The 13,369-nt window shown below is 41.1% G+C and overlaps 1 protein-coding gene across 4 annotated transcripts in view; it reads right to left on the bottom strand.

Annotated features, from left to right (window-relative positions):
* The window catches only part of LOC115478008 (serine/threonine-protein kinase Sgk3), a 114,237-nt gene extending 102,106 nt beyond the window's left edge, over positions 1-12,131 (bottom strand). For all 4 annotated transcript variants that reach the window (XM_030215196.1, XM_030215205.1, XM_030215214.1 and 1 more), the window contains exon 1: positions 11,888-12,131. The gene's annotated coding sequence lies outside the window, so the exon portion shown is untranslated. The remainder of the gene's footprint in view (positions 1-11,887) is intronic.
* Positions 12,132-13,369: the final 1,238 nt, after the last annotated feature.

Below are 13,369 nucleotides of genomic sequence, written 5' to 3'. Positions count from 1 at the left end.
ATATTGTGTATATTTGAATTTCATATGCCCAAGAAACCACTGATGGATGAGAATGCCTCGGTGCTTTCTACACCAGAACAATAAAATTATGAGAACTCAAGTCAGAGACAACTTTAAAAAGAAGCAAAATTTAGAGGACTGTACGCTGTCCTTTTTGCCAAGAATTCAAAATGCACTGCAGCAATTCAATGTAAGCACAAACATCTCCCTGTTCTATGATTAATGCTGAATAATTGTAGGATTCCTGGCACTGCAAGAAAGGACCATGTCCTAAAGAAGCTCTTTGTTTTATGACAAATTAATGCCATCTTCGGATAACACCAAATAGAACTCCATTCAGGCAATGCTACATACCATGCTTAACAGAATATGGACAAAAGAAGTCTTATTTCAGCCAAATAAACTTTTAATAATTACTTCTTTTCAAATTTCAGCATACTATACTGATACTCTTGTTTTATGTATATTCCTCAAGTGAAAAAAAATATATTTTATATTCATATTTAGCCTATACCTTTCTATTACACAAATGATCTCACCAATTACCGCCCAGTTGCGTCTATCCCACTAGTAGTCAAACCGATGGAGAGCTTGGTGACCAAACAGCTTACGGAATACATGGACAAGTTCTCAATATTACATGACTCACAATCAGGATTCCGCCCCCACCATAGTAATGAAACTGTCCTAGTCACTCTCCTGGCCAAATTCAAGCAGGAAATAACCATAGGCAAAAGCATACTTCTCCTCCAATTCGACATGTCGAGCGCATTCGACATGGTAAACCACAATATACTACTAAGACTCCTTGGCCACTTCAGGATTGATGGAAATGTACTTAATTGGATCAAGGGTTTTCTAACCACCAGAACATACCAAGTAAAATCAAACTCAAACATATCACCACCGTGGAAAGCAGCCTACGGAGTACCTCAAGCATCTCCATTATCACCAATACTCTTCAACATGATGATGATCCCACTGGCAAAGTCCTTATCCAATCGAGGCCTCAACCCGTTCATCTATGCAGATGATGTTACAATCTACATTCCCTTCCGACATGACTTGACAGAAATAACCAATGAAATCAACGACGGCCTGAACATCATGGACTCTTGGGCAAATTCATTCCAACTGAAACTGAACACTGAAAAAACACACTGCCTCATCCTCTAATCTCAACATAACAAGTACAAACCCACAACCATAAACACCCCAGGACACACCCTCCCTACCTCAGACAGCCTAAAAATACTCGGTGTCACAATCGACCGCAACCTTACTCTGGAAAGCCAAGTAAACTCCGTAATAAAGAAAATGTTCTATTCAATGTGGAAACTTAAACGAGTAAAACCTTTCTTCCCGAGGGAAATTTTTCAAAACCTAATACAATCAATGGTCCTAAGCTATGCAGACTACTGCAACGGAATCTATGCGGGATGTAAAGAACAACTCACAAAAAAACTCCAGACTGCCCAAAACACAGCAGCCAGGCTGATATTTGGTAAAACACAATTCAAAAGTGCTAAACCCCTCCGAGAAAAGCTGCACTGGCTCCCAATCAAAGAACAGATCATCTTCAAAATCTGCAGTCTGGCCCACAAAATTATCTACGGCGTAGTCCCAGGATACATGACAGACCTGATAGATTTACCAACTAAAAACAGGATCGGATCATCACGATCATACCTAAACCTACACCACCCAAATTGCAAAGGACTTAAATACAAAACAACTTATGCATCCAGCTTCTACATAAGTGCACAACTATGGAATGGACTCCCAAAAGCTGTGAAACAATCCATGACCACCTAAACTTCAGGAAATCACTAAAAACCAACCTCTTCAAAAAGGCTTACCCCACCGATCCAAAGTAAATCCCCGCACCCAGCAGCACAGCATAACCAATGATCGTACTGGACAATCTACAATCTTCATTCTCTTCGACCCTCATGGAGCCTGATACACACCAACCTCATTCGACCACAATATAACCTTGTATTTGTTATCAACCGACTTGGCAAACACCTTTACGGTACTATGTAAGCCACATTGAGCCTGCAAATAGGTGGGAAAATGTGGGGTACAAATGTAACAAATAACTAAATAAATTACTGCGTTTACATTGTTGTTTATATTTTTTTGAATTTTGGCACACTTTTTGAGTGACGTCACCAAGAATTACGTTATTTAAATAGGATAGCAAGAGGGAGCTCTCCCTTTTGTGAATAGATACATTTCATCGCTACACTCGCGTTGTACAATCAGCTGATTTGGTAAGTCTGTTTTTTTGTTTTATCTGACTTCTATACTTAATGCTTTCACTTTGTGTTTATTTAGTCGCTTGCTTTGCCGACATCTTTAAGATGCACCGCTTTCCTTCTGTTTAGCTGCACAGAGCCTTTTTTGCCTATGTTCTTTGTATGGCGCTTCTCCTTAGAGGACGTTTTGCCCCCTTTTTTACCACAATAGCACTATTGTTTTATTGCTTGAGCGCTGCCATTTTGAATAGAGGATGTTCCTTTTGTTTATGTTATGGTGCAACATGTGGATGTAATTTATGGCTTTTTTTTTTTTAAACAGTTACATTATGCAGTGTCGATCTCTGTAATGTTTGTCGTTTTTTCTTCTGAACACCCTTCTTTTAACTCTGCACCATGATTAGTTTAAACATTTCTGTTTTGTCACAGTGGGATTAATTTTCCTTAATTTTCTTTTTTACAACATGCACCACTGCTTTCTGCAACCTTTTATAACATGCACCATTGTTCTCTGCAATGTCTGATAGTGTATAGCAATGTTTCCAGCCAAGTTTTTTCTTTGTATATGATGCATCTTTTATGGTGGTTTTTGTTTGCTGTTTTGTTATATTTTATCTATTTTTTATATTTTATTATTTTTTTACTTATATATTTTTTATGTTTATGATTACGATTTATTCATTTTTCACTTTTTTATCCACATTATCTATTATTACTTAATATATTTTTATTTTTTATTCATTATCCATTAAATGTCCTCCTACCCGAGTAATGTTGGTTTCTTGGTGCAAATATAATTTCTTTTTCCTTTTCATTTACTGTATTGCTTTACTATGGTGTATTTTGAGTACTCACAGTAACACTTCATATTTATTAATTTTGTAGCTTTGACATATTGCCATCTATTGATGCCTATATATTTAGGCTTTATTTATTGGCATAGATTGTTTACATCATGATATAATCCTGGTGTCTCTTTTTTTTTTAAATAATTGTTTGTTCCATATAAATATGTATTACATTTTATGCTTTGTATTTGTTTTAATCTTGATCACAGGTTTTTTAACCAATTGATGACTAGTCTTGGAAATACGTATTGGTTTATTATTTCCTAGGTATCTTTCTTTAGCATTTTATTGTATTTTATTAAATATTATTTTAATCTGTTTGTTTTTTTATTTACTAAAAACAGTATGTACATGTATTTATTAGTGTTTGTGTGTGATTTTAAAATTTATAGACCCCTAATGCAGGCCGATTGGGCCGAAACACGAATCGTGTCGTGTTCCATGTTTTTAGAAGAATTCTGAATAAATTTTGGTTTGAATATCAGCTGTGAGAAGTTTCGTTGCTCTACTTTTCTACATTTTATATAATAAGTATACACCAGATAAGTATAGTTGTTCGCCTAGATTGTCCTTATGTCACGTAAAATATAAACACATATAAAAAGGCTCAAGATAAGTTCTCCAAATATTAACATAACCACTTTAGGTTCACTACACTCATAGGGATAGAGAACCTTCCACAAATCCCATACTAATTTTTGAACGGTAAGTTCTGCCCAACTTCATTTAGGAAATCGGTCTTCTGCTCTGCTTGTTTCAATCTAAGTGTCTCATAGCAACTCCAGCAGTGTAACAATCAAGGTTTAGTCACTCTTGGTGGATGAGCCTTGAGGCCACTGCTTCCTACCTTTATTGATCCACTGCACTCAAAAAATAATCCACTCCAACTCTGGACTGACAAATGCTCCAATCCAGAGATATCCCTGACCAGGAATTCTCAGTCAGGTTTTGCATGCTGTGAGAGTCTCTTATTACAGGGAGACCAATGTTCACATCTGTCCTCACCTTGCATAGGAATGCACTCGTCATGGACATGCAGCTGGTGGCAGCAACTTTATTTGCCACTTGGGGGCATTGGCTGGAGACACACAGCAGATATTTCGCTCCTCCAAGGCCTCTTGGTACACCTTGTGTGACAGCCTGAGGCCTGGTGCTCAAGGAACAGTTATGAGGGGGCTCTTGCAGTGGCTGGTAGGCCCCAGGACTAGCTGGGAGCTCAACCTCTTCTTTTGACACCCCTCACAGCGTAGCTTGGGCATTTATATTTTGAGGAGCTAAGGGTTCAACTAACTAGAAGAGATTCATAACATAGTGAAATAAATGTGAAAAGCATCTTGAAACAATGCTGAATAGATAGCACATATGGAAAAATCCTCATCTTTCAAAGTTACTTAAGAAATTCACAAGCTGTGCCTTACCCTGAAGAAATTGCGGTAACACAGTAGGACAACTATTACTACTTAACATTTCTAAAGCACTACTAGGGTTACGCAGCGCTGTACAGTTTAACAAAGAAGGACAGTCCCTGCTCAAAGGAGCTTACAATCTAAAGGACGAAATGTCAAGTTGAGGCAGTCTAGATTTCCTGAATGGAGTTATAATGGTTATGTGCCGAAGGCAAAGGCCTCGCCAACTAACACACTGTGGTCATCCCCACATTTAACAATAGTCGATTCTAGGCCATCCAACCCTCCACAGTCACCAAACAATCCTACACGGCAGTAAGGTTAGGGGCAGTGGGAGAACAATAACCCACCATCTGCATACACATAGTTACCACAAATTGCTGAATAACCTGCATCAAAGGGGCCAAAAACGAATTGAATAATACAGAGGACGATGTAGAACCCTGCAGAACCCCATACTGCAGCTCATGGACATTCACCTCCAGCCTGCACCATATATGAGCAATTCTGAAGAAAAGATTAAAACCATCCTATTACCTGACCTCTCATTCCTAATGTTTTCAGATGCTTCAATACCAAATGGCGATCCAACACGCCCTCTCTTTCACCAGCTGTGGCTAAACATCACTCAACAACAAAGTTAGCACAGTCTCAAGTTAGATCTTGGTTATGCTGAGAGAGTAATGTTCCGGCAGCTGGTGGATTTTATGCATAGGGTAATAGGGGTGTTGAGTCCTTTTCAGTCATAGCGATGTCCCACAACCCTCATGAAACCCAGATAGAGTTATGGGACATCGCTATACTAACTGAAAAGGACTCAACACCCCTATTACCCTATGCATAAAATCCACCAGCTGCCGGAACATTACTCTCTCAGCCAATTTTGTCAACAGACCCAGATTTGATATGGGCCTGTATCTGGTCACATCTTTATCATACCCTTTCAACCCAGGATGCACCACTGCTTTCTTCCAAGGCATCAGAACCACCCCCTCTTCTATGCTCCTGCACACCTCACTATACATCAAAGGCAATAAATAATCCACAACGCTACTGTTAAATCCAAAGTAAGGGCATGGGATCCAAACCCCCACCCACCTGTAAACCCTTCAAATACCACATAAATTCATCTCACATAAGAATCCTTAACTCACCCCATCCTTCACTAACTTTCTCTCAATCCATCACCAATTAAAGAACCCTCTCCTTCAGAACCAACGCAGAAAACATTCACCTTCTGCAAAAATGCTTCCACCAGCAAATCCACCGGTGGAAGAGGTTGAAGATTCCTCACCCTATCAACCCTTGTCCCACAACCTCTTCAAAACCTGATCTATTTGCTGGATTCTGGGCTTCCGAAACCAAAAAAGTATAGTAATTAATTTTAGCCTGCTTTATTTGAGCTTGATAATACCATTGCATCTCCTTCATAGCTAAACCAGCCTCCCCCAAATGCAACCTTCTCCATCTACGCTCCACCCTCCTTAACTGAGGTCTCAGCAAAAATAACCCCAAGTGATACCATGGGTTTTTCCTTACTCCCCCCTTTCTCACCAACTACTTCCCACAGCATAACATTCCAAGTCTTCATCTATTCCCCTAAAGTCAGGTTAGAAAAAGACTCTGGAAATCTGCAGCAGAACGTATTTATCCACTCCTAATTTAGCTGAGATATATTTAACCATCTCTCTGACCTCATGTGCACCTTACTTTAGTCACCTTATTTTCTAACTCCTCTTACTCTCTTACCTATCTATATGTTCCATCTTTGCTTATACCATACACTGTAAATTAAAATGTTCTACTATGTATTGTGTCGACATTGTATTGTTATTTGAATATTTTTACTGCTGTAATTGTCTATAGCTTATGTTTGATTCTTACTGTACATCGCCTTGAGTGAATTCCTTCAAAAACCTGGTAAATAAATCCTAATAAATAAATAAAGGGGTGGAAATGACCAAATGCAATAATGAGACAAGGAAATGATCTTAGGGCCTAGTTTACTAAACCATGTTATAAGCGTGTTAGCACTTTTAATGCACGTTAATCACCATGTACAAGACTACAATATCCCTATGGGTGCCTAACGGTTAGCATGTGCGCTAATTGCAGGCGCGTTAAAAACACTAATGCACCTAAGTAAACATGGCCCTTAGTCTTATTTTTACTGCTGTAATTGTCTATTGCTCATGTTTGATTTATTCTTACTGTACACCACCTTGAGTAAATTCCTTCAAAAAGGCGGTAAATAAATCCTAATAAATAAAAATAAATAAAGGGGTGAGAATGACCAAATGCAATGAGCCAAGGGAAGGATCAAAGTCTTTTATTGTATAAAAATACAGTGTTTGCTTGAAGACAGCACATCAATAAAAATAAGAAGTTTCACAAAAGAGTGGACTCAACACAGTTCCTGTGTTTCAGCCTATGCATTCCTCAGGAGTCCTTACAAATATAAACAGTCAAAATACAAAGAAAATGTATAAAATATAGTATGCAAAAAAATACATTAAATCCTATATAATAATTTTCACCTCCAAAGTTCTAATCTTGCTGCCTGTGTCCATGGCTCCTTCAGAGTTGCTGAGCTAGGCTCCACTGTCAGGCTGACGTCACCGTTGCCATTATGCTGTGAACTTCAGAACCGGCGGAAAAAAAAAAAAAAACCTTCCATGCCTCACAGCTGATCCATGTCCAGTGACCCTCCTCTCTTCCCTGACCCCCCTCCAGCCACCCAGGTTGTGTAGTGAATTCTTCAGGGCAGGCAGGAAAGATCCTGGTCCTGCCTGCCTGCTGCTGGCGCTGACCCTCCCCTGCTGCCGGATCGCTGTTCAAAATGGCCGCTGAGACTTACCAGGGCGGCCTCCAAGACTTCAGCAGAAGTCTAGCGAGTCCGCCATTGTTAGTCTCGGCGGCCATTTTGAACAGCGATCTGGAAGTGGGGGAGGGTCAGCGCCAGCAGCGGGCGGGCAGGCAGGACCGGGGGTCTTTCCTGCCTCCCCCAAAGAATTCGCTACACAACCTGGGTGGCTGGAGGATTGGCAGGTGAGAGAGCAGGGTCGTTGGACATGGGTGGCTGGAGGTGGGGGGCACACACTCACTCACTCTGTCTCTCACATACACTCTCTCACACAAACACACACACTCTGTCTCTCTCTCTCTCTGACAAACACACTCCATCTCTCACACACACTCTCTCTCAAACATACACTCCGAGGAAAACCTTGCTAGCGCCCGATTCATTTCTGACAGAAACGGGTCTTTTTTACTAGTAATATATAAAGGCGAGACAGGTAATAAAGGCGAATGTGAGCGCTACAAAGAGTTGATTGAGAGTGAAGTACCAAAAAATGTATATTTTATCAAGGAAACTTGAGCAAATTTATGAATGTGGAAGACGTGTGGAGAAATTAGTTCTTACCTTCTAAATCTGCTTTCCTTTCGTCGCTGCGGACCGGCCCAGAATGTGGCTGATGGGTTGTGCATGCCTCCAGCAGGTGGAGACTGAGAACTCTGACTCTAGAGAGAGCCAATAAGAGCCCTGGCTAACTAAAGATAGATTCAGTATTAATATAACCAAGCAGAAGAGTGAGCCATATTCTGTGCAACCGGGAAACTTGAGCAGCCAGTAAGGACATACTAACTATCAGCATGTGCCTCTTCCATAATGTGCCTGAAACTAGAACATTGTGCACATTTTTCTCTTGTTTTTTTTTTTTTTGCAAAGAACAATGAATCTGCAAACACACAAAGAAGCTATCTCCTAAATCCACAAGCTGAAAACAAAACAAACTTCATCATCATCTGAAATAATTAGAGGAAGGGATCTGGGCCGGTCCGGAGGGATTAAAGGAAAGCAAATTAGAAGGTAAGAATTAATTTCTCCTTCCGAACCGGCCCAGAATGTAACTGATGGGAAGTAACAAGCAGTATATTCATGGGAGGGACCTTAGTAAACCCGCCATAAGAACGTTCACACCAAAAACGGAATCCTGATGACACTGAACATCCAATCTGTGTATGCTTAGAAAACAAACGCAAGGAGGACCAAGTAGCTGCCTTACAAATTTCCAAGTGAGGCACCAAAAAAAACACTCCACTCAAGACGCAGCTTGGCCTCTGATAGAATGGGCTTTGACCCCTTCTGGTATAAGTTTCACGGACAGAAGGTAAGCGGAAGCAATCACTTCTTTAAGCCACCGAGAAATGGTGGGTTTAGATGTCGCCAACCCTTTACGGGAACCACCAATTAGCAAAAACAGCTGATCAGTCCATCTAAATTCCTTCATAGTCTTCAAATAGTGTTTCAGAACTCTGACGTCTAAATTTTACAAGCGTCGCTAATCCTACGAGCCGGAGGAAGAACCTAACAGGCAAAATTGGGACAAATGAAATCGTAACAAGACCTTAGGGAGAAAGGAAGGGACAGGGTGTAAAACCACCCGCTCCTTAGGAAGCTCCAAATATGGAGACAGACAGGAAAAGGCCTACAACTCCGATACTCTTCCTACCTGAAGCAATGGCTACCAAAAATACTGTCTTGAGTGTTAAATCTTTCAGAGAACAGGACGCCAAGGGCTCAAAGGGAGACCTAGTAAGAACCAAGAGCACCAGATTAAGGTCCCAAGTTGGAAAGATAATCCTAGGAGGAGGATGAATGAGACCTGCTCCACAAAGGAACCAAGAAATATCTGGATGACTGAGGCCTTTCCTTGAATTCAACCCCAAAAACAAGACAGTGCCACAATTTGGACTTTAATAGAAGCGAGTGCCAGGCCCTTATCAAAGCCTCACTGTAAAAAAATCCAAAACCTCTGTCACTGAAGCATGAAACTGAGAAATGTCCCGATCTGAACACCAGGCCTCAAAAATCCGCCAAGTCCAGATATAATTCAGAGAAGTCAAACGACAACACAACCAAAGCATTGTGGCAATCACACTGGCAGAGCAACCCCTCTTCATCAACCCAGCCCGCTCAAAAGCCAAGCCATAAGACAAAATTGAACCAGTGGACCCTGGACTAGGAGACCATGAGACTCTGGCAATTTGAGCGAACAGCCAATAAGGAGGCGCATGAGGTCGGCATACCAAGGCCTGCGAGGCCAATCCAGTGCTATCAAGATTAAAAGACCCCTGTGCACCTCGGTCCTTTGAATTAGGTGCCCCAGGTGAGGACACATAGGAAATGCATACAGAAGTCCCGATGGCCACGGTTAGAGAACAGACTAAGTATTGTGGAACGTTGAGATTTGTGGCTAAGAGATCCATGACTGGAAGCCCCCAGTGATCTACTATTGCTTGAAACGCTGTTACACTGAGAGCCCATCTCCCGAGTCTAGAGTGTTGCGACTGAGGAAGTCCACTTGGACGTTCACCGTCCTCACTACGTGAGACGCTGAGAGAGTGGTCAGATGAAGCTCCGCCCAACTCATGAGTTGCGCTGCTTCCTGTTCCAACAGGTGACTCCTCGTCCCACCTTGTCAACTGACATAAGCCACCACTGGCGGCTTTTCACTAACCAGTGCTCACCACAGAGGTTTTATGCGTGGTAAACATCTGCAAAACTGTGTAAGGATTTTTTTTTGTCTGCTTTGTCTTTATTTTCTAGAGCACTTTTATTTTGGACCCCCGAGGCAGGTATTGTTACGCTAAAACATGGTCCGTGCCAGATCGTTAAAAATAAAGGACTCTCGTTTGCCACAGTCTTGAAGGCCCAGCTGTGCTTTTTTCTTTTGCTGCTTGTGTTTCTGTACATCAGAACCCTCTCTTTATACCTTGATAAAATCCAATAGGAACAGGATAAATGACTTGAAATATTAAAAACAAACTTCCATAAAAGCATGAAAGATAAACCAAAAAAACAAAAACTAAGGGGGTCTTTTACTTAGGCACACTCAGATTTTTGGTGTGCGCTAAAATTGTAGACACGCTAAGCATTAGAGACGCCAATGCATTCCTATGGGTGTCTCTAACATGCCAATTTTAGCGCATGCTAAAAACGTGAATGCGCCTTAGTAAAAGACGCCCTAAAAAGCTAAAATAACATGTTATAAAAGAAGACACCCCGAAATGGAACAATATTTAAAAGTGTTATGACTAAAACCAAATAATCATATGCTCCAGAGTAAAAACAGTGCTATTTACGGGCATAATAGTACTGGTGATATGACAATATGAAAAGCGGCATATAACAGTGCATATGTATTCTTATACTACAATATTAATACAAACCGTAGTCTCCTGAATATAGTTTAGTTGAACATGAGATAATAAGAGCACTTGTATAAAATAAACAAGATGCGCAGTAAGGGCGCTGCTGACAGCATTAAAACTGTAGGCATAATGCCTACATATGTTGAATGACTAGTCAGACTAAAAATGGTATCAATCAAGAAACACAGCAGACTGAAAAACTAGAAAGTGGAACGCATGCACATCTATTGCCACAAATAAACATAATACTACACCTTAACAGAAGAGCTTACAGGATTAAAAGGGGGGGGGGGAGGGAGGAAATAAAAAGAGGTCCCTGCCCACCTGATCGCAGATCCTGTATTAGTTTAACCAACGGGCACGTAAAGACATCAAAAACGTAGTTTGCTGAGATCTTTAGCAGTGCATGCCGTCCAAATATAATATCGCTACTATCACAAAGAGAAAAGGGCATCATAGACAAGTCATTTAAAAAGATAACTATGTCAGAGATTCGTTGGGCACTGATGTGTGCACATCACGCATACATAATTAGTTCACCCAAAGGGAAAACAGTTTTTGTAAAAAGTGGAATGTATTTTTAAAGCAGTTAAACAGTGCCATGGGTTACAGTGTAACTTTGTAAGTCTTAAATGCTTTGGAAATGAGCCCCCAAGTCAGACGAATATAAAAATATATATATATATACTAAAAAAATATATTTTAAAAGGGCAAAATGTTGTATGTACCTTATGTGCTAAAAATGTTTCCAAAGTCTCTGATACCAAACAAGCGTAGCTTTTATTTCAAACAACGTAAACAGCTTTTTCTGAGTTGAAAAGTTTGTTTTCCTGGACGTCTCAGAGAGATTCAGAACAGCATATGCTATTTCTATTAAGAATTCCTTGTAAATGTATTAAGTTTCAAGCAGTACAAAATGTGTTCTTTGAACCTCCACATCTTTCAATTTCAATGGCTACTAATCAGCTTGCAGCATCTGTTCTAACTTTCGTTCTTGTGCTGTCTAGTTAAGTTTTGAGCTCTAGGAATGTCACAAAAATACCAAGTCACATGCAATCGCAAGCCGAACACCCCCCTCCTCATACACATTCGGGGACCGATCTCTCCCTCTCCTCCCCGCCCGCGATCCCACACACCTCTCCCGTCAAGCTCATACCTGAGATTGCCCACAGAATCCCACAGTTTTCCTTTTACGGTGCCTCTCGTCCCCTGTGCCACAAACTTCTCTCCGTCTCGGAGAGGCGGAGCCCGCCTTGTTTGAAACAGGAAGTTGCGTCAGAGAAGGGCGAAACGCCTAAGAACTGGATAGTAAGTGCTGCTGCCTCCTTCTCCTTTTTCAATAATTCAGCACAACCACCAGGAAGGAAGTTTAAATCTCCTCCTTGGGACTTGCTCTCTGCCCGCCCGGGCCGATGCAGCGAGCCTCGCACTGACACACGCATGGGCCAGCACACGGAGGTCAGAGAGACTGCATGAGCCTGTCTGGTCCATTATGAGGATGAGGATGGGGGTGGGGTAGGGTCTGAAGCCAGTGGGCGGAGCTTGCCGCCACTTTCCTTAACCCAAAACAATAGTAAACACTGTTGAAAACAATACCAAAAGTTTATTAGAAATAAGGGGCTGCCTATGCGTGGTCCATCCGTAAAAAGTATAAAGCTGTGCCAGTTGGATAGGCAGTGCTTTAAAAGGTGGAGGATAAGGGACTTCTATTTATTTTGATAGCTTTTTTTTATTTATGTGAAAGTTTTCCATATCTAGATATATATCATGAAATTAAAAAAAAGACTATAACTAAAACAGCTTTATTTTGTACTCATTTTGCTACACTGTTCTATAGAATGCAGTAATACATGGCCAATTTTAAGTGAGGAAATCCTGTTTCTTGATGGGTTCGTGGTGCTAACTGTTGTTCCAATCTGCCTTGGAAAGCCTGGTGTTCTAAAGATGGAATAAATTAAATGGAAGTTAAATCAAACTCTCTTTTCATTGGGGCATATGGAATCACATCTTCACCTGGTGCTGAAAAAGCCACAATGTGTCATGGAGTCTCAACATGGCACCACATGTTTTTTGATGTGGCATCCTGTTGAGACTCCATGACCCATTGTGTTTTTTCAGCACCATTTTGCCTTACCATTCCCTGAGAGCAACATCCATCTACATTTATATATGGTACTCACCCCAGGTTCTTTACAGATTTCCAACATTCATCAGTGTCTCTACAACCCCTGAGGCAGATGGGATTGCCCCACCCACTGAAACATGGTCTCTTGTTGGGTTCATACTGGTGCAAATAACATTTTTTTTCCTGGATACCTGTGTGGGATTTTTTTCACATATACTCCCAGGACTGTTACTCTTGTCTCCTCTACTTTGTTTTACTGCCTTTGTGTTCCCGTAGAGATAGTCCACAGCACCCCCCCCCCCCCTCCAGAGATATAAAAAAAATTATAGATTTTTTTTCACCTACCTCACATCAACATCTCTCCGTCTCTGTGGCGTCCTGGTATCTGCCCACCAATCGCTGAACCCCGTACCTCCCTGGTGTACCTTACAGGTGTCCCCGGCACCTGCAGTGATTCAGTTATTGCTGCCTGCACCAGCCCTGCAGGCTTCCATCGGCCAGGTCCTACCAGAC

The sequence above is a fragment of the Microcaecilia unicolor genome, chromosome 1, assembly GCF_901765095.1.
Source record: "Microcaecilia unicolor chromosome 1, aMicUni1.1, whole genome shotgun sequence".
Lineage (NCBI taxonomy): Eukaryota > Metazoa > Chordata > Amphibia > Gymnophiona > Siphonopidae > Microcaecilia > Microcaecilia unicolor.
Note: the sequence above shows the minus strand (reverse complement) of the source record. Positions and strands in the feature narration are given on the sequence as shown.